The 20,485-nt window shown below is 36.3% G+C and overlaps 1 protein-coding gene across 3 annotated transcripts in view; it reads left to right on the forward strand.

Annotated features, from left to right (window-relative positions):
* The first annotated feature begins 18,304 nt into the window (after nucleotides 1–18,304).
* The window catches only part of LOC149787856 (man(5)GlcNAc(2)-PP-dolichol translocation protein RFT1-like), a 56,667-nt gene continuing 54,486 nt past the window's right edge, over nucleotides 18,305–20,485 (forward strand). The window contains exon 1 of one of the 3 annotated variants that reach the window (XM_089974080.1): nucleotides 18,305–19,146. The gene's annotated coding sequence lies outside the window, so the exon portion shown is untranslated. The other 2 variants (XM_089974082.1, XM_089974081.1) reach the window with 2 other exon arrangements.

Genomic DNA, 20,485 nt, shown 5'->3' on the forward strand with positions numbered 1-20,485 from the left:
AACAAATCACCGTATATCGTATATGAAGGGATACATTTTTTGCGTTCAATATACTTCAAAGGAAAGAAAGACGAGTTATTTCAGTTGTATCAGATCTTTTAAAAATTCCCTAATTTCACAAGCACGTGTTAAAATCAGTACAGTGGTCTGATCAGCTGACAACCAATAGACAAATCTAAATTGTGCATATGCTATGTAAGCAATCGCACACCTTTATTAGTTATATATATACTTGATTTTTCAGCCCTTTGGTGAACTTTCCATTCTTGTACAATATAATGCCCAATTATTTACATTCATCTACAACAGGGGTGGCCGCACGAGGCCCGCCAAGGGTTTTCATGCGGCCTGCCAAGGGTTTTCATGCACACTAGGAACAAATCATTCGCACTGACTCTGTTTATAATACTCTTTTTATCAAAATAAATGTGCTTCTTTTGAAGTTTAAGTTTAGGTTTTCAAATATTAACAACATATTAACAACTGAAAATTAATTAGAAGTTATTTAGAAAAACCTTTTGTTTTTGATATTTCAAATATTAATTACTTTACTTAATGAACTATGCGGCCCGCGACAAGGTGTGAATTTGTGTATGCGGCACTTGCACTGGAAAGTTTGCCCACCTCTGATCTACAGCATCGATATATTTACATTTATCTTAAATTTGCATGTGTCATCTGTTTTCGAACCCAATACAGAATTGCCTGTGACAAGTAGAGTGTCATCAACTTATTAAAGGAACATAACATTTAGCATATTTACAAGGTCAGTTTGTTTGAAGGGTACAAAGCAATCTATACATCCATTAAGCTGTAAAAAGATTCGAGGTAATTTATGAATAAGGAGAGAAATATTATTATCATTATAAATACTCAGTTTAGCACCTAAAAGACTATCACCTTGATGACTACCGAATACAATTTTTCCAAACATTATCGAAGACATTTTTTTAAATTAAGAAAAGAACAGAATGGTTATTTTTTTAATGCCTAATAAATTCAGCAAGGTTGTAAATAAAGATAGTGTTTGTTGCGGATTAGACATTTCTGAATCTAACTTGTTATCATCAAGGAATTTAGACAGTCATAAATTCAAAATAGTTGTAATAGCATTACTAAAACAGCTAACTAAATTAATGGGTCGGTAATTGGACATATAGGTTTTGTAGCTTTTATTTCTATAAATCAACACAGTAACATTTTAGTCTAACCATCGTGTAAATATTATATTAAAAGGTTTTACATACAGATTTTACCTTTGAGCAATCTAGCTTTTATGTATTCATATACAACATTGTCAATTGAGCAATTAACAACTTTTAATGTTTCTGGATTTGTAATCAAATCTTTCAGGCAATAGATATTGGCATCATCGTCTGCTTGAACCGTTTCTGGGATTACTTGGTCGTCAATATCTGTGCCCAAAGAGTTTATTTCTTTGACATATTCAAACTTTTTTGCAATTCCAGATTTTTTAGAGGTATTATCTTCCATACACGTTTTATTATACTCCAGTATCTCTTTGGATTGTAAAGTGCGTAGTTTCCTTTGCAATGATTTTTTTTTTAAATAACGAGAGTAATGGTCAGCGAGAGTTTTTTTTGTTTGCACTGTTTACTAGCCGTTAGCTTATTAGCTTTACTCTCTGCAGTTTTCTAATTTCGTGAACTTTCCTGTACAAATGGAAATGTATTTTCGATTTCATACACTCAGTGCCAAAGCATGACTTACAGGTCAGCTTTTTTCCTTCCTTGCATTCGATGAACTTTCACCTTTATGTCCTTTGTGAGAAAATGTCTGTTCAGCAGAACTAATAAAGCTCTGATATATGTCGTTGATAATTCTATTTACGCGTGTTGTATTATCTTAATTGATGCGTTCCTGCACTTCACAACTGATATTATTCAGATGTTGAACATTATATTAGTTTTACAAAAATTCAATAAATGTGTGCCATACATATTTCCATATATTCTCGTGAGTGTCGCCTCTATATAATTCACTGTATCACTGTCGAGACTGAATATTGCAGCAAAGTTTGTGTTAAGAAAATTATTACAATTATCTGATAAATTTGCAGTTCTGGCATTAAAGTCACCAACGAGAAAGGTATAACTAGAGCAATGAGAAAAAGGTAGCAGTTCTTTTTCTATTTCAGTAAATGCTTCGTTTGAGCTATATTCCAAAACTGCTGGTGGTATATGTGCAGATCCAACAATGACACGATCACTACCAGTTATTTCCAGTTTTAATCCAAAGGGTATATTTCGATTCTGATTCTACAACATTCACAAACTAAGAAAAAATCCTTAATAACAATTTTTATTCCCAGAACGTCGGAGACATCTGCGTATGTTTTTCTTTATTTTTGTTATCATCATCATCATCATCATCATCATTATTATTATTATTATTAAACCATTGTTAGTGATTTCATATGTGTTCTTAATCTTTGTATGAACAAATGAAACAATATAAAAAGAGTTAATAAATTCTGACAATTCATATGAGGTTTTGTCTTAAGCCACAAAAGCAAACAGCTTGGTTGAAAGGGTCGTAAAACTTCCTTGATACCGTTAACTGATTACTGGGTCAGTGTCTGGGTCAGTATTTATTAATATACTATCGCGATTGTCCGTATTCAGGTTAATGCTGGCCTTTTGCGGGCCAACTGTACGCTCAGTCGGTCACTTGGCTTGTGCATTGTTCATAATCCTGAAGGGGCCTCAGATAGAATACACTGGTCAACAGTGAAATCATTACTGACTTGAAAAGGCCCTAATCTGTAGTATTTTGGTGTGCCGAACACGAATATAACCGTGAAAAATTTGTATTGGCTCTCGTTTTGAAGATATTCATATACCTCATTTTCTATGTTTCACTGTGTAAATTTCTCCAGTAGGACTGCAGCAACATCCGGAATAATGATGTAACATTGCATAATACCATCATGCTCACATCATCCACAGTTGATTGCATCATTTTCTGATGCAATGCAATACTAATGCCATGCGGCTGCTGAAGTAAGTTGACGTCAGCAGTGTACTATACATGTGTAGGCCTATTATACTAATGCCAGGCGGCTGCTGAAGCTGACGTAAGCAGTGTACTATATAAAGCCCAATCAGATAGGTTCAGCATTTAAAATATTTTAGACGTTGTGCGAGACAGTTCAAGCTACTGTTACATAAAACTTATTATTTTATCCATTTACGTACAATAAAGAACAGTAATGCCTCGAAAGTGTGTTAATACCGCGGACAATTTTTGCTATATTTGTGGGGAAGTGACATTTGCCAACCAGAAGAAAAGTATCAATTCTCAAGTGAAGAAGGCATACCATCCTTACTTCGGATGCAAGGTTGGTGACCAAGACAAGCCTTGGGCTCCGCATATATGCTGTGCTACATGTACAACACAGCTTTCACAGTGGTTGAATTGCAAAAGGTCATCAATGCCGTTTGCAGTCCCAATGGTGTGGAGAGAGCCAAGCAACCACCTAAATGACTGTTACTTCTGCTTGGTTCCTCCTCTTTCCGGCGGAATAACGAAGCGAAAGAAGTCGAGAATAGTCTACCCAAACATTCCGTCTGCATTGAGACCAGTTCCACATGGTGAGGGACTTCCTATTCCAGAACCTCCAGCAGAATATTCTCTTGATTCATCTGACGAAGACAAAGGTGAGTCGACCTGTTCTTCTCCTGGTCCATCAGCATGCAGTGATCCAGATTTTCACTGTGGTGCATCATCAACCCCACACAGAATAACACAGGAAGAACTAAATGACCTGATTCGTGATTTGGACTTATCAAAGAACAAGGCAGAATTGCTAGGATCAAGACTCCAACAATGGAATCTTCTAGAAGAAGATGTCACAATTACTGCATATCGAAAGCGCCACCAGCAATTGGAGCCTTTCTTCAGAAAGGAAAGTAATCTGATATTCTGTTCCGATATTGAGGGCCTCATGAATGCTTTAAAAATCACTCATGACCCACAAGAATGGAGACTATTTGTGGACTCTTCGAAACTGAGTCTCAAGGCTGTGCTTTTGCACAATGGAAACATTCTTCCATCTATTCCAGTAGCGTATGCTGTCCACATGAAAGAGACATACGATAACTTAAGGCAGCTACTGAATTCCATTGAGTATAACAAGTACAGCTGGCACCTCTGTGGTGATTTGAAGGTAGTTGCCCTTTTAATGGGACTGCAGCAAGGATATACAAAATACATGTGTTTCTTATGCGAGTGGGATAGCCGAGCAAGGGAAATGCACTACATGAGGAAGGAATGGACTCGCAGGCAGAATGTAGCCATTGGAGAGAAGAATATCCAACACCCAGCTCTGGTTGAGGCTCAGAAAATCTTGCTACCACCCCTTCACATCAAACTAGGTTTGATGAAGAACTTCGTGAAAGCCATTGACCGGACTTTGCCAGCATTCCGATACCTGCATGAAAAATTCCCTCGACTCAGCGAAGCAAAGATTAAAGAGGGAGTTTTTGTGGGTCCTCAGATTCGAGAGCTTTTCAAAGATGACCGGTTCAACAACTTGCTGGAAGGTGACGCGAAACAAGCATGGAATGCTTTTCGCCTAGTTTCTACAAACTTCCTCGGAAATGTTAGGGCAGAAAACTATAAGGAACTAGTAGAAGACATGTTGATGAAGTATAAGAAACTTGGCTGCAATATGTCTCTAAAGATTCACTTCCTTCATTCCCATTTGGATTTCTTTCCTAGCAACTGTGGTATTGTTAGTGATGAACACGGCGAACGTTTTCATCAAGATATCGCAACAATGGAACAAAGATACCAGGGAAAATGGTCCACTACAATGCTGGCTGACTACTGCTGGACACTCCTCAGAGATGCTCCCGAACAGCTGTACAAGAGACAGGCGAAGAAATCTAAGATGTAGTCAATGACTTGATTTTTTATAGGTAGGCTATTACAGTTGACCTTTTACTATTGGAATGCATTTCGTTATGTAAACATTAATTTCTTGCAGATTACAAAAAAACTAGAGCCAATTTTGCAATTTGACTGTCATATTCGTGTTCAGCACATAAAAATTGATAAGAATTGACTAATTTTATTTCAGTAACATGACTTTTGTAAAAATTTGTTGTCCAGTGATATTAGAGTGGCGTAGAAACAGAGTAGGTATTTGCATCAGCTGCCGATCGGGGTAGGAGTCGGGTGGGCTGACACAGAAAAGTAGGGTGTCTATTCACATATTTACGCGGCTTACTATCCATTCAATAGTTTGGCATTCATTAGCTTGGTATTGCTGTTTTAAGTGTGTCAGCGAGAAGTTTAACTTGCTTCGCTTTCATCAACGCTAGCAAAAACAGTTTTCGTCGTTATGCAACATCTTCTGGAAACTGTTCATTAATGACTTAAGTTTTGTTCGTCGTACAGTTTCTTAGTCATTGTAGCGAATTTTTTTTTTTTTTATAGCAACAATCAGTCATAATTTGGGTTGATTCCTTCGCTACATACCTATATATGCCCCATTTCCACGAATGGATCATATGTACTCGTTCGAATTCAGTGTTTGAGGAATATATTTGCAGCTCTTTTCTCAATAGATCTTTCAGCACCTCCTCACTCGTGCGATCCTCTTTACCAGTTTCAGCCAAATTGTCTCATGATTCTGACTTGCATATCACTGATTCTTTTTTCACTGAGTTTTAATGTAGTGAAGCTAGTGTTTGGTCTATACTATTCATGCGTTTGCTCATCGTTGTTTTTCTGTTGTCTGATCTTCTTGCTGGCTGCTTATAAACTGCTAAGATTTCTCTAAACTTTCATAGTGACTATTCCTACCACGAATTTCATTTTTCAGCTCCCAGAACTATACGTCTGTGTCACCTATTGTTATCAACTGTTGCGTAATATAGTTGAGTGTTTGTCTTGATGTTCTTTAGATGCAGATACACAGGTACAGCTTGTGCAGGTAGGGGTGGGTGTGCTAATATCCGTGTGGAAGCGGCGATGTTCAAATTGGCATTGCATGGTAGTTTTGATAAAATAAAATAAAATGAATGCTTGAATCAGTGAATGGAGCGACAACAGAGAAATTTGATATCCAAAGATCAGTAACGCAGTAATGCCCACGTAGATGATATAATGTAATAGCAATGTAAATCTTATGTCACCAAATATCAAGCAATCTAAACATTGCAGGAACAGGCATGCCAAATTTGAAATACGAACTAAAAATGCTCCAAGATACTGATGATTAAAGAAATTTTATAACTGATGCATATTCCTTTAAACATATACACAAATTTGAAAGTTTTGTGAAGGTCTCAGGCTCTAGAACTAACCATGATAAGACAGAAATCTTACAAATAATTTTTTTTTTTTTGGGGGGGGCACCAGACAGATGCCCCCCCCCCCAGCCAAAGAATAAAAGTATTTTTATGTTTCACTGAGTCCCCCAGATATGTTGCTTTGTTTTTCTTTAATTTAAACAGAATTTCGATCTTACAAATAAAGAACTGGAGGGGAACTCACCTGGAACTTTCCCTCATCCAACCCCGTCACATCACATTACAAAGACATTGGCGTTACTTTTGGGCACAAAGCAGATCTAGGAAACTATAAAAACACAGAGAAGAAAATAACAACAATTATAGACATCTGGGCGCTTACGCCGCTCAGCATAATGGAGAGTGCCAAAGTGTCAAAAACATATGCGTATAGCAATGTAAAATATATAATTAACTCAAATGATTTTGAAAACAGAAAACCTGGTGAGTTGGATAAGCCAATTATACACTATTTATGGAGCGGGAAACTGCATTATTTACCAAAAGAATACCTATACGGAACCAAAGAATGGGGAGGGATTAACATTCCAAATTTACTCTATACAAAAAACACAAATATATTAAACAGGATAAAAAAATTAATTGCGAACCCAGTATTTGCGTGGGAAGCTTTATGCATTTACTTGTTTGGTTTCACTCTGAGAAACAAACCGGACAATCATAGGAATAACAATTTAACAAAGCAATTAGAGGTACCTGGATGTACAGACAAAGAAAAGAACTTCTATCAAGATACAGAGACGATAAACAAGTATGGGAAATTGAGGAAAAAGAGACATACGATTGGGTCATAGAGGAAATAATCCAAAATATGTTAGTAATGGTAGAGCAAAATAACAGGAAGATCATCTAGGCGGAGGTGTGGGAAAGTGGGTAGGGGTAAAATCACTCAAAAGGCAAAGTATTCTGTTAAACTACATGCACACTGTGTGGCTTACGGGAGAATTCGCGCTAAATCGCCACACGATAAAAATAAAGATCCCAAACTGCTCGCAGTGCAGGAGAACAATCTTCACAAAAACGTGTAGTCATTCAGTGTGACGCTAATAAAACAGAAAGAGAAGGCTTAAAGAACCTAATTAACCACGAAGAAAGTTACCATGATATTAGCTTCTTGTATTTGGACCGCATTTCAGATAAGAATATAGTGAAACTAAGCCAGTAAATGTACAAAGCTTTTTATGCAAATACTTGGTTAGCATTTAATCTTTTTTTTAACCTGTTTAATATATTTGTGTTTTTTGTATAGAGTAAGTTTGGAATGTTAATCCCTCCCCGTTCTTTGGTTCTGTATAGGTATTCTTTTGGTAAATAATGGAGTTTTTCGCTCCATAAATAGCGTATAATTGGCTTATCCAAATGATCAAGTTTTCTGTTTTCAAAATCAATTGATTTCAGTATATAGTTTACATTGCTATACACATATGTTTTTGCCACTTGGGCACTCTCCATTATGCTGAGCGGCGTAAGCACCCAGATGTCTAAGCTCTCTTTTATTTTCTTCCCCGTGTATTTTTTTTTTTTGTTATATATTTTCCTAGATCTTTGTAATGTGATGTGACAGGGTGGGTTGGGGATAAGTCCCAGTTCCCTATTAGTAAAATGTCTGTCTTATCATGGTTAGTTTAGAACCTGAGACCTTCCCAAAACTTTCAAATTCTTTGTGTTAGTGTTTAAAGGAATTTGCATCAGTTATACAATTTGTACAATCAAGTTGCTTATAAACTGCTGCGATTTTTCAAAGCTTTCATAGTGACTTCTCGTACCCCGAATTTCCTTTTGCAACCCCATAAACTGTACGTCTGTGTCACCTATTGTTATCAACTGTTGCATAACATAGTTGAATGTTTTGTTCAGAGGGCATAAAAGCATGTGGAGATTTTCCTTTGGATGCAGATGCGCAGGTACAGCTTGTGCAGGTAGGGGTGATTGTGCCAGTAACCAAAATCCGGGTGGAGGCGGCGACGTTAAAATTGGCATTGCATGGTAGTTTTGATACAAAGGAGTCATTAGATGAAAGAGGTTGTGGAGAAGCCAAAGAACCAAGATTTTACAATTTGCTGCACCTTAGTCGGGCTTGATGTTGAATTGGTAGAAGACATTATTTTCCTGTTTTGGTTACGCTAGGGTACACATTTATCGCCAGGTGAGTTTTTCCATTTCTTGCGTTAATTTTTCAAGATTTTATTTTTACGTTACGCAGCATGCATGGTCATACATATTAAAAAATCAAATACAAATAATTGAGAATGAAACATCATAAATCTAGGGTTACCATATATTTTTTTTAAAGGAGAGGAAATGACACGCTGGAGAGTGTGGGTGTAAAATATCATAATGCAGGTTTATTGACCGAAAGGAGGACATGTCCGAGAAAATTAGAACGTATGGCAACCGTAATACAAGATGCATTTTCTTCTTACCCAGCAGAGATCTTGAGAAATACAACCTTTAACATAGTTTAAAACAGGCAGAGGTGTACTGAACAAGCGAGCTTGCCTACAATGCGCCATAGCATCGAGGCACGTCAAAGCTTTATATGTGGGGCCCATCGCAAGCTCCCAGCTATTTTAGCTGGTAATCGTTGAGGTGTCCCCCACCCCCCATGTTGCCGAAATTTATAAACGCTTTATATGTTCGTTTCACCCACCATGTCTGTGGTGTTATTCTTTTGGTAAAAAATCAGGAAGAATTTTTATTCCAAAATTAATTTAAATATTATTTGGGAATTTGGGGTTGATCTTTCTTTTTGGTAATGGTCGAGGCACCCAGTCTGGTCCCTCAACGTTCCCATTTTTTATATATTGGGTTCTGTACTTCCAACCAGAGACAGATGTATAAGGTTGGTTTCCTTCCCCCGTGGTCTTGCCAAAGATCTCCTACTGTACTGTTTTTGCTATGTGTATATTGATATTTTGTTTGTTTGCTTATGTTTTCGTTTAAGGACGACGTAGAGGGCAAATTTTACCCTTGTTAGTTGTCTAGTAATTTATGTTGTTCTTTTTTAAAAAAAATATATATATATATTTGTCCTCTACTCTTTGCATATTCCCTCTTCCCTTCTCATTTTTCCTGTAATTTCCTTTCACTGCATGTGCTTAAAGGAATTTTCATCAGTTATACAATTTTGTACAATCATCAGTATGTTGGATTATTTTTAGTTCGTATTTCAAATTTGGTATGTGTATTCCTACAATGTTTGGATTTCTGGTTATCTTGTGACGTAAGATTTGTATTGCTATTACATATAATAGCATCGACAAGGGGCATCTCTGCCTTACCTACCCTTGTATACCAAATTTCTGTTGTCACTCCATTCACTGTACTTTTGAAAATATTTTATTATAAAGGATTTTGGTCCATTTGCTGTTTCCGAAAGTTATGTTCTAATCTATCAAAAAGTGTTTATTCTGGTCAAAAAGTACCATAGCACCTTTTTGGTCAGATATAGTTAAAACACCAATCGTGGTCTGTATATTCAAAATGTATTTTAGAATATCCCTCCCTTTCCCCCATCAACTCTGGTTACTATTAATTATCGTTGGCATGCAGCATTTTATCCTGTTGGATAGTATCCGACTGAGAATGTTATAGTCTACATTTAGTAATGAGAAAGGTCTCCATTTTTTTTTTAAATCGTCCCTATCTCCCTTCCCTCTTTATAATATGGCTATTAAACCTTCCTTCATTGATAATGTCATTGCCCCCCCCCCCTCCACAAAGATGTTATTATATAGAGATTCCATGATGGGTATTATTTTCTTCTTGAAAATTTTGATAGAATTCCACGGTCAGTCCGTCTGTCCCTGGCGATTTTTCTTTCGTCGAGGAGGTTTTTTTTTTACAATTTTTTTATTTCCACGCTCTTACTAAACCTTCCTAATTATTCTCTGTTCTCTTCTAAAATATTATCACATTCTACCTCTTTTATGTAGAAGTTTATCTCTTCTATGTCAATATTTTGTGAGGTATACAGCTCCTCGCTGTATTTTCTAATTCATTCCAAAACCTCTTTCATAGAGCTAATATTTAAGTCACTTATATTTCCTATTAACCGACTTATGACGTAAAACTTGTCCAACCTACTTGCTTGATTTAAGCCGTATTAATAGATATATTCTTTCCTTAATAAATTTAATTTCCTATATGTCTTGTGGCTCCATTTTTTTAAATTAAAGAATTCATTTGTTTCTTCCTGAAGCAGTAAATCATTTGATGTTAGTTCCATTTTCCTGTCAATTTCATCCCCCACCCAGGTATAGTCACACAAACACCCATCACAAAATTTTCCATTTTAAATCCTGTATGTATGTTGCCAATTCTTCAACAAAAACTACTTTCTTTGCCCTGTGTTGGTCAGGAGAATAGACATATAGAATGTGCCAATTATTGATTTTTATGTGGAGCATTCTTCTTTTAAAAGCTCATTTTATTTTAAATTGGTCACGTGATATATTTTCCCCCGGCTTTAATGGTTATGGCTACCCTGCTTTACTTTCCCCATGATAATTACTCACTATTACTATCGCGTTCCTTTTTTCTTCTGTTGTAGCTTTTATTTCATTGGGCATGTTGTGCGTTTCCTATAACCGTATAATATCAAGATCATTCGTTTCTTTCATTAGGCGCTCTATTTTGTCATCATTTATCCCATTTATATTTACGCTTTGCGTAGCTCAATAAATTTGAAAACCGATATTTAGTTCAGGCATTCGACTGTGTATGCTTATCAAAAGTTTGACTTTATATCATACTTTTAAGGAATGCCAAATCATTTTCCTACGCTACTGCTCGACATGGCCGTGATCGCGCCCGCTTAATATGCAAGTGATATCCCGCTGAATGGAATACTGTCCTCTCTTTGTTTGAAAGAAAATGATGTCCTGTATTTATTTATAACCTATTTTCAGTTGGCAGTGAGAAGGAGTATTCCATTCAGCGCGTTGTTCTTGCATATTAAGCGTGCGCGATCAGGGCCATGTCGAACGGTATTTTGGGGAAAATGAACAAGGAGACAAGTGTCCTCCCTTGTAGTTATTATATAGTACATGTATGACAGATAAATTGTAAGCAACGATACGAGCCCCTGTGATTAGAGTCAGATCTCCACTGTCCCACGTATAGATCTGACAGCGACCGCTTAGGAGTAGTGTTCCGGTGATCTTAAAATTAGCCACCGGAAATGCAGTGAATCAAATTATTTTTCAGTCATATTTTATTAGTCTCCCAAACGCGAATACATAATGCCTCATCTGATAGGCTGATACAATTAGCGATTATCGTAATGACTTAGGTAACCAGAACATGACCTTTAAGCTCTCGCTGTCAGATCTTCACGCAGGGCAGTGGATATCTAATTTTAATCAGACTGCATTTTGCAATTATAGATCAAGGTGGACATTTATTGGATATTCCTGGGAAAATTAGAGCGATATATACGTGATCGTGTCGACATGCTCAAAGAATTGCGTGTTAACACATTCAAGCTTCGTGATAATACCGTTTGCAATCACTTAAACGCGTCAAAGAATAATTTATATAGTCATATAATGTTGAAATACTTGTCGCGGTTGAATAGCAGAAGTACGACTACCAAGTTGAACTAGCTCACGACTGAAATTTTTAACTGTGACTACAGACAAATTCATGACGGTATTGTCCGAAATAGATAACTGTAAAAATCTTCGTGAATAAATACGTGTAAAGGTAACTGCAGATATTAAACGAATACAACTATTAAACAATCGGGGTGGGAGTGTTCCTGTGCACGAGCTAAATAATGATATATATATTTTTTTAATAAACACGTACTTCTGAAGGATTTATCATTATGGACTTCTGATGTTATAAAATTTAGCTAAAACATGGACGTGTTAAAATTATGCAAATTATCGTCACATCATTCAACATCTCGTTTAGGAATATAATCTTGTTTCGCTATTGCATCTGTGGTTGTTACCCACTTATCAGCACGTAAAGTCTCAAATATAACATTGTCGTAACAGGTTAGAACATTCATTATTACTGCGTCATTGTTTAGTTTTCACCGATACCACGACGCGTTCGTTTTCACCGATACCACGACGAGTTCGTTTTCACCGATACCACGACGAGTTCGTTCAAGAAGAACTGCAACCTTACTAAGTTTCTTCAATCATTTAATTTTGTCGAAGAATTACTCCAATATAAACTGAACTTTTCTTAATTTATATTCTGCCGAAAGTGTACATTTTCCTTCTGGGCCTCGTTTATAATATTGTCAAACTTTTGTGTTATAATTTCACTTGGAAATTCCAACTCACCCATGCATTTTATTTCCAATAGCACCAGCTCATGGATAACCTTCTGTCGTTGTTGTCCATGTTGATTATTTACCATATGTGATCCAATTCGTTCCCTAATTTGATTATCATATTTATGTCCATTCATTTCGTTATACCTGTTTGGTTGTTGATATTTTTCCTGTGCAGTTACCTGTAGCTTAGCCTCTGGTTGAACCTGCGGTTGAACTTGGCTGAACCTGCGGAATTGTTTGCTATAGTCTTGTTGATGTTTCTTTATGGACCTAAATTCTTCTTTTACCATTTCTTTGGTTGTGTATTTTTAATGCAACATCATGGTTATAATGTCAGCACATATTTTGAAAGAAATATCCTCATAAACTTTATAAAGTCTAAACGTTTCTGTCCCGTATCGTTTACGTGTCATATTTATAATTTTCAGCTCAACGCAGTGCAATGCACGGATTTCCTTATTTGCTGCTATTTTTCTTAGTTGTCATCGTTGTCATTTTGTGCACAAAAGATTTTATTATTAATTTTTGTTATTTCATCATAGAAAGAAAATAACCCTTACATTACCCCCGATCAACCACCAGCATAGTTACATTCTTCCATTCATTGTAGAAACAGTTATATGCACCCTTTTATATCTATAAATATTTTATTATATTTGGTTAGAATTGTTTCACCGCCAGATCTTAGCGCGGTCATCCCAGGTCTGGAGGGTAAATTTTAAAGGATTTAAAACAAAAAATCTGCCCAGATATAAACTGCCATTTTCAGCCTAAATCCCCAACAAAAAAAAGTTTGTAAATTAACCCCCCCCCCCCAACTCTAAATTACATACTGATTATGTATAATGATATAGGTCTAGTCTTCCACCTTTGTCACTTACGTCAGCAACCATAACATGTACCTGGTTGTAATGACTTACTTGCTCAACTGGCTATGCGAAAAATTTGGACAGTGTACTAGGGTCACAATACAGACATTACAGACCATAGGATTATCTGTTCTTGAATCTTTAGCACAAACTTTTTCAAATTGTTAGCAAATATAATCGTCAAAGAAGAAAACAAATTTTTAATTTTGCTTGATTTATTTGGTTTGAAACACAGTTTAATGTAATTTCGCTCGCGCTTCTCTTGGCACTTTAGTTTTAAAGCACGAGTATTGTTCTTTTATCTTATTGTGTAGGAGACCTCGTTGATATTGACTCAGCACATTTATTAGACTGGCCGCCATCCCCTTGACCAGGTAAGTTCTAATACGATTCGTTACCGCGCAGTATCGTGGTACATAGCTGTATGGGAAAAGGGTTGCCTATTTGATAGAAACAGTTTTCCTTTAATAAGTAAACTGGTGTAAGAACCAAATGTACAGGCTTCTTAACTCTCTCCTTAAGACGTATGGGGATTCAAATTTAGTAATAATCAAGTAAATTCTCTCTCTCTCTCTCTCTCTCTCTCTCTCTCTCTCTTTGTACCAAGAGATGCTGATGTCACCGACTCGGTATTTTTCAAGTGGTAGATGGTGTCATCTTCATCTAATACTTGCAATGTATAGTTTTAATATTTCTAAATAAAATGGAAGCACTATTGTATATGTGTTCAAAGAGATTTAACTCCAGCATTTATGGAATTACTGAAATTATCAAAGACGGTGAATGACATCACCTATGTTGCTTGAAAACATAGACCCACCCTTGCAAATATGACAACTGTGTTACTAAAGAAAATCACGCTTGATTCGAAACGCCAACTAGGCGACATTCTGTGGGACCCCTGGCGACAGTCAGGCTAGAAGTTATAAATTGCTAAATGAAATTATTAAGATTTTTACATTTTTTTTTATCCTTGATGCTTTTTGTTTTTAAAAGAGGTACGAGAGAGGGTAGTCATACAATATAAGACGCCTCTCGTGATATTTGTGTGTTTTAGGCGACATGGGGAGAGAGTGCAGCCGGGTGTCTCAAACGCGCACCCCCCCCCCCCGTATTCCTTCATATTCGTAACAAGACACACAAGAAAAGAAAAGAGGAAAAAAAGAGAAAAAAAAAGAACGCCAAGTGAAGCATCCACTACAAAAGCAGTAAGACCTAAGCATGCCTCAAGGGTCCCAATAAGACATTCGCTTGATTCTGGGAATAATTCTCATCTGAATGATGGACAACTAAATTTCGGGCTTCGGGGAATAATTTGTGAAGCTGTGACTGGAACCAAATTAAATAAAAATGAAAAATAAACATTTCACAACCCATAAACCTACTCACATTGGAGATTCTTCAAAATAACTGTTCGTTGTTGATACTGTTTGTGGTAGCCGATGACGATAAAGTTGCCCTACACGATTCTAGGCATGGACGTCTGCATATAAGTGCAAGGGTGTGTGTGGCACCTCCCACCATTTCACCTCTAAACATGTTTTGGCCTACATCAGTAAAACTTAATAGCTGACCACTACATGTCCCCCCCCCACACACACACACTTACGAAAATAATTTGAGGCTGATTCCAGGGGCGATCTTGATATTGTCACTGGCATGAGTGTTATCAGAGTAAGCGGCAGCGACTGCCTCACTTCACTTGTATTGCTGTTTACCACGCGTATCAATATATCGACTGATTTTTTAAACAGGCTTACTGCGTTATTTTATATCATTTTATTTGGATGACTTCGCCATGTTCAAATCTTGGCTCAACGAAAGTAATATCCATTCCCACCCCCGACACTGCAGGGCGGCCTTTTTGTGGATAAAGTTGACTATTTGACTACCTTCTTTCATTTTGTTAATGTAGTGATTTGCGCATAAGTGTTGCACATGTTCGTGTCTCTTTAATTCTTTTATTGTAACCTTGTATCATTTTATGTTAGCATAAGCAACTTGGTTTTTGTTTGTTTCATTTAAATATCGTTTATTTCGTTTTGACGTTTGTTTCATTCGTATTTTGTTTGTTTCTGTTGACATTTGTGTTCGAGTAATGTTTGCTTTTCATGTGATTGTTTAATTGTTTCATTCCATTGTATTAATTTCATTTGACATTTGTTTGCTTGCATGAGTTTTGCATCGTTGATTGCGTGTTAAGTTGTTTCATTTGGCTTGAGTCTGTCAACAACTTAACCTGCTTGACCTTGGTTTGCTTTGTTCTGCTATTTACATCAAACGGCGCATCTGTTTGGACTGTTCCTCATTTATTGTATGTGAATACAGATCTTACTGTCTGGGCTTTAATATTTTTTTTATTTTATTGGCATACTTGTTTTATTTTTGCTTTGCATGCTTTTTTTTTTTAAATTACCTTTTTTTTGTTTTCATTCCAAACATTTGGTGGCGAAGGCCTTCCTATATTGTGTAAACGTGTAAAGAAATATTACTTTTAAGTTTTGGCTATTGAGATATGGATAGATGTGAATAAAGAAGTGTATTATTCAGATAAAAATACCTTTACGTACGTGATGCCATATAATTAGAATCTTATCCTTCATGAATTGACAAAAAGTGCTCTTAAATATCGGAATGTGTCAGAATTACTACATATACTGAAATTTTCCTTGCGGACGTAAAGAGTTGATGGTATTGTGTAATAAAGACTAAATAGAAAAATAAATAAATAAACCGAACACCTTCCGTTGCCTAAATCCCTTCGATGTGAATTGAAAGCAAAGTACGAGCAAACATACTGTGACTGGAAAAATGAAAACAGCGAAGAGGTCGAGATGCATCAGACATCAAAACGAATCAAGAAAGAACCAGATTATTATCAAATAACGACAGTTTTATCTTAGAAAAGAGCAAAGACATTGTTTATATATATTCGAAAGGAACATTTAATTTTTCTTCCGTTACTTTTATATATAATTTTTCAAAAAAAAATCAATTCGAAAACAATTATTTCACAATGAAAAACGTTATTTTTTAAATTTATACTGAAAAGGGAGATTAGGAATCATTTATTGTACCTTTTCATCGATTTTCAAGAACTCATTCATATCATGCTTTCCATACAAAACAACAATTTCTGAAATTACGTAGCATAAACATGAAAATTATTTTTTTTTTTTATTCATGCGTAAAAAAATGCACTGATGTTAAACTAAAGCTCTTGAGAGAGAGAGAGAGAGAGAGAGAGAGAGAGAGAGAGAAAAAAAAACTCAGAGAATCTATAAGCTTCTTGAAAGTGACCATAAATTTCACCCTTATGTCGTATCCTGGACATCCCGAATCACGCACCCCCTCGACTTCCTTCTCAAGAATTCTCTCAGTATCGCGGTGACTGCCATTTCCTTGTAATATTACCACAAAAAAAAAAAAAAAAAAAAATCCCGCGTCCAATCTGTACAAATCGCCAGATGGGCCAGTCCAATACAGAACACAGTACCGATTCGCGAAACATCTTAACGTCTGAAGATAAAGACATTGCTCACCGACTTAAAACTTATTGACGACACTGACAGGAAGTATTCCTTGCATCATAATTTTAATTTTACTTTTAAGAAAATGTACTGACTCTTATATAACATTACTGAAATTTTGGGCATTTGATTTCAGCTGAACTATATTGTTTGCATGTTATCATAATGAAATAAAGTTTATGAAACATGAATAGTGAGCAACATTTCCAATTTAATATTTTCCATTTTCTAGGTGAAATTTTTGCTTTCTTTGGGTCTTAGATTAATAAACTGGGCAATGATGTATTAGCGCCACACATGATCAACATTTGCTTCTACGGATCTGCTGAAGATAGCAAACTAAGTCTACTTTGTGACGGAAATGACAAAATAAGCTACCTGTACGGAGTACTCTTCTCTTCTGTATATTTTACCACATACCGCATATCCCCACCCCGCGAAAAAATGCATGTTAACCTCAAGTTACATCATTGTTATATGCCATTACTCTTGCGCCATGTCTAATTTTTGATACATTTGCTTATTTAGGATGGGTTTGTTTTCTCTTTGTTCGACGAGGATGTGCCGATCGAACTTAGACTCACACGGACAAAAGTGGGTTTGAGTTTTTATGGGCGTAACACCATTTTCAGCCGACATATCCACGGGAAATTACTGGCAAGCTTTTTCACATTCCCATGCTGGCTGAGCCAAGACTCGAACCCACGCGCACAGAAGTGATGTCAGTAATCTGGAAAGGTGAGTGCCTCAAACCACTCGGACACCTGGAGTCGAATGACAAAAGTGAGATGTGTAATAGATCCATAACGAGGAGAGCCTAAAAATACTCAAATACCTACACACCCCCTCGTTCAATTGTATTGATGCTCAACAAAGAAGTAAATTTCTATGGCGTATTAGGGGGTAAATGACGCCCGAATCCAGTGGCGTAAATGGCGCCTTCTCCCACCAGCTAGGGGGTTTGGGGGAGTGCTATGAGCTCCGCCAGTGGGAGATTGGGTTGAGCCCTGTCCGCAAAACTATCTTCTTGCAATTTACTGACATTTGGTGGCTTTTCTTGGCATCTAAATTCATTCATTCACAGCTGTTTAGGTGACCCCCCCAAAAAAAAAAAAAAAAAATTTTTGTACGCAGCTGGTCATTTTTGGTCTGACGATCATCTGGCTGTATGTGACATGAACAGCTTATTATAAAATAGGCGTGAAAATTGCAAAACATTTCAGCAAATTATTACGTCAACTTTTATTTTTGCATGTTATGACTGCAGCATTGCAATAAAAAAAAAATGAAGAAAATCACTCGATTTCCTTAGCTTTAAACTGTTGCTTACTTTGCTGTTAGTCAAGAAACCATCTTCTAGTCATTGTTACGTCAATAAATGTAAGACTCAATAAAACCAAGAGCTTGAGGGCAGTTCAAACTGGTCCAGAAGTTCCGATTAAATGGACGTCTGGGTGCTACACAAAGTCAAAAACACGTAACACTTGTGAGGTAACCGTTTCCGTACTTATGGTTGCACATCAAAGGATGCGGAAAGTGTGAAATTTAGCGAAGAAAGCAAAGTGATTAAATAACTGCATTATTGTACATGCCTTTGATCATTTTGTGAAATAAAAGTGTTTCAGCGTTATTTATAATCAATACTAGTATACCGTAAAATTTAATTGGTCTTGGTATGTTTTAAGTAATAATAACTCGTCAAGATTGCGCCTGTAAGTCACTTGGGTCCAAGCTGAATCACGAGTCACTTGACCATGTTATGTAGTTCGTGAGGGCTCCCAGTCAAGGTCCGTTGCTAAATAAGATAAAGCCTATCAAGGGTTAGTGATGTGATGAAATACGTCTATCTCTTGATAAGACGTCGAATCCGGTATAATCCGCTCCGATTTGGTTCGACCCAGTGTTTAGTCTGACCGTTTGTACTTCTGCAGAATCTATGAGGATGGTTTACATAACAGTGAGCCGGTTCCCAACGTAAATAGGCACATTATTATTCGCTCACGGAGTAATATTTTGTATCTGTGACTCGAGACAAGTTCGCCCATTTGAGCTCTCAACCGTTACAGTACAGTACGCTACCTATAAAGTGTACTTAAGCGTCGAGTAGACAGGTGAATACAGTACCGATTCTGTATGTAAATAAACCTGTGCGCAGGAGTATAAGAGCGAATATTCTTTAGTCTTTTTGATTTAGGCAGTTGTATGTTGCTCTTTTAGTCGTGAATACACTACATCAGGGTAGTTCTACAACAGTAAGTCTCCTGGTTTGCTGGCAGATTGTTTTGCAGGTTGTAATAGCATTGCATAGTAAATCAGTTTATAAATTGAAGGTCATGGGAATTGCAGTCTATTTATAGCCATTTCGTAATAGAGGGTTCACCTAAATGAGGCGTTGTGTAACCAATCTGATAGTTCTGCCGCCTCACGTGATACAAACAAATCAACCCACTAATCACGGACCGTAGGCTGTTTACGATTACCACTATTATAGTACGAAGGCATGTGTTTTACTAGTCCCATGCAATTGGACCGTACAAATTCACTTCTGATTCACTTCTGATTTTCCGTTTATTTGGTTTTCTTTACATCAAGCTACATCCGGTAAGTCATCAGTTAGTTGTTTAAAATATTTATTTATATTAGGCTGAAATTAATGGTGAAAAAGAAAAAAAAAAAATCGTCCACATGCAGATTGATTCATGTGCCAAGTGTGTAAGAAGTATGCATGATGCAACGTGGTGACAGTTTTTTCGTTTTTTTAATTCAAAATCGAACCTTCAGAGGTACTTAAGATAGATCTATATGAGAGGGTGCATTGTGGGCATAAAAAAAGACAGACGTTTGCTGAGAGGATAAGAAATGTTGAACTTTCCAAGAGAGGGAGAGAGAGACAGAGAGGATGCTTTATGAGCTGTATAATAAAGTTGGATGTAATATAGCTGGAATGATTAAAACACTTAAGTGTAAGATATAATGAATTTTAAAAAAGAAAACAAAATGACAAAAAAAAACATTAAATCAACACAGCATAATATTATTCATAAACACAATCTTACAAGCCACATTAGCACACAAAATATAAGAAAATCATTTTAAAAGGTGGCATGAATTTGGTGTTTTTGGTAACTAAAAGAATATATATATGTAGTAGTTTTTTCTGGCACAGCAGCACAAAGTTGCTGTATGGTGTCGAGTAAGGTTTAAAATAATTTGAAAATAAATTTCACAAACATTTTGAAAGCTAAGCCTTCCAAATAAATGAAAACCTGAAGTACAAGAAGATTAAATGTATATCTGAAAAAAGTATTGAGAAATAAAAAAAGTTAAATGTTAAGTATATAGCATCCTTTAACTGCAGGTAGTGAACTAAAGTAAGTTCAGGAAGTGAATGATGTTTAGAACATGAAATACCCGAAAATATGAAATGTCTAGGTAGCTTAGATTGTATTT

This window comes from Sinohyriopsis cumingii, chromosome 11 (assembly GCF_028554795.1).
Source record: "Sinohyriopsis cumingii isolate HCF-2022 chromosome 11, ASM2855479v2, whole genome shotgun sequence".
Taxonomy (NCBI): domain Eukaryota; kingdom Metazoa; phylum Mollusca; class Bivalvia; order Unionida; family Unionidae; genus Sinohyriopsis; species Sinohyriopsis cumingii.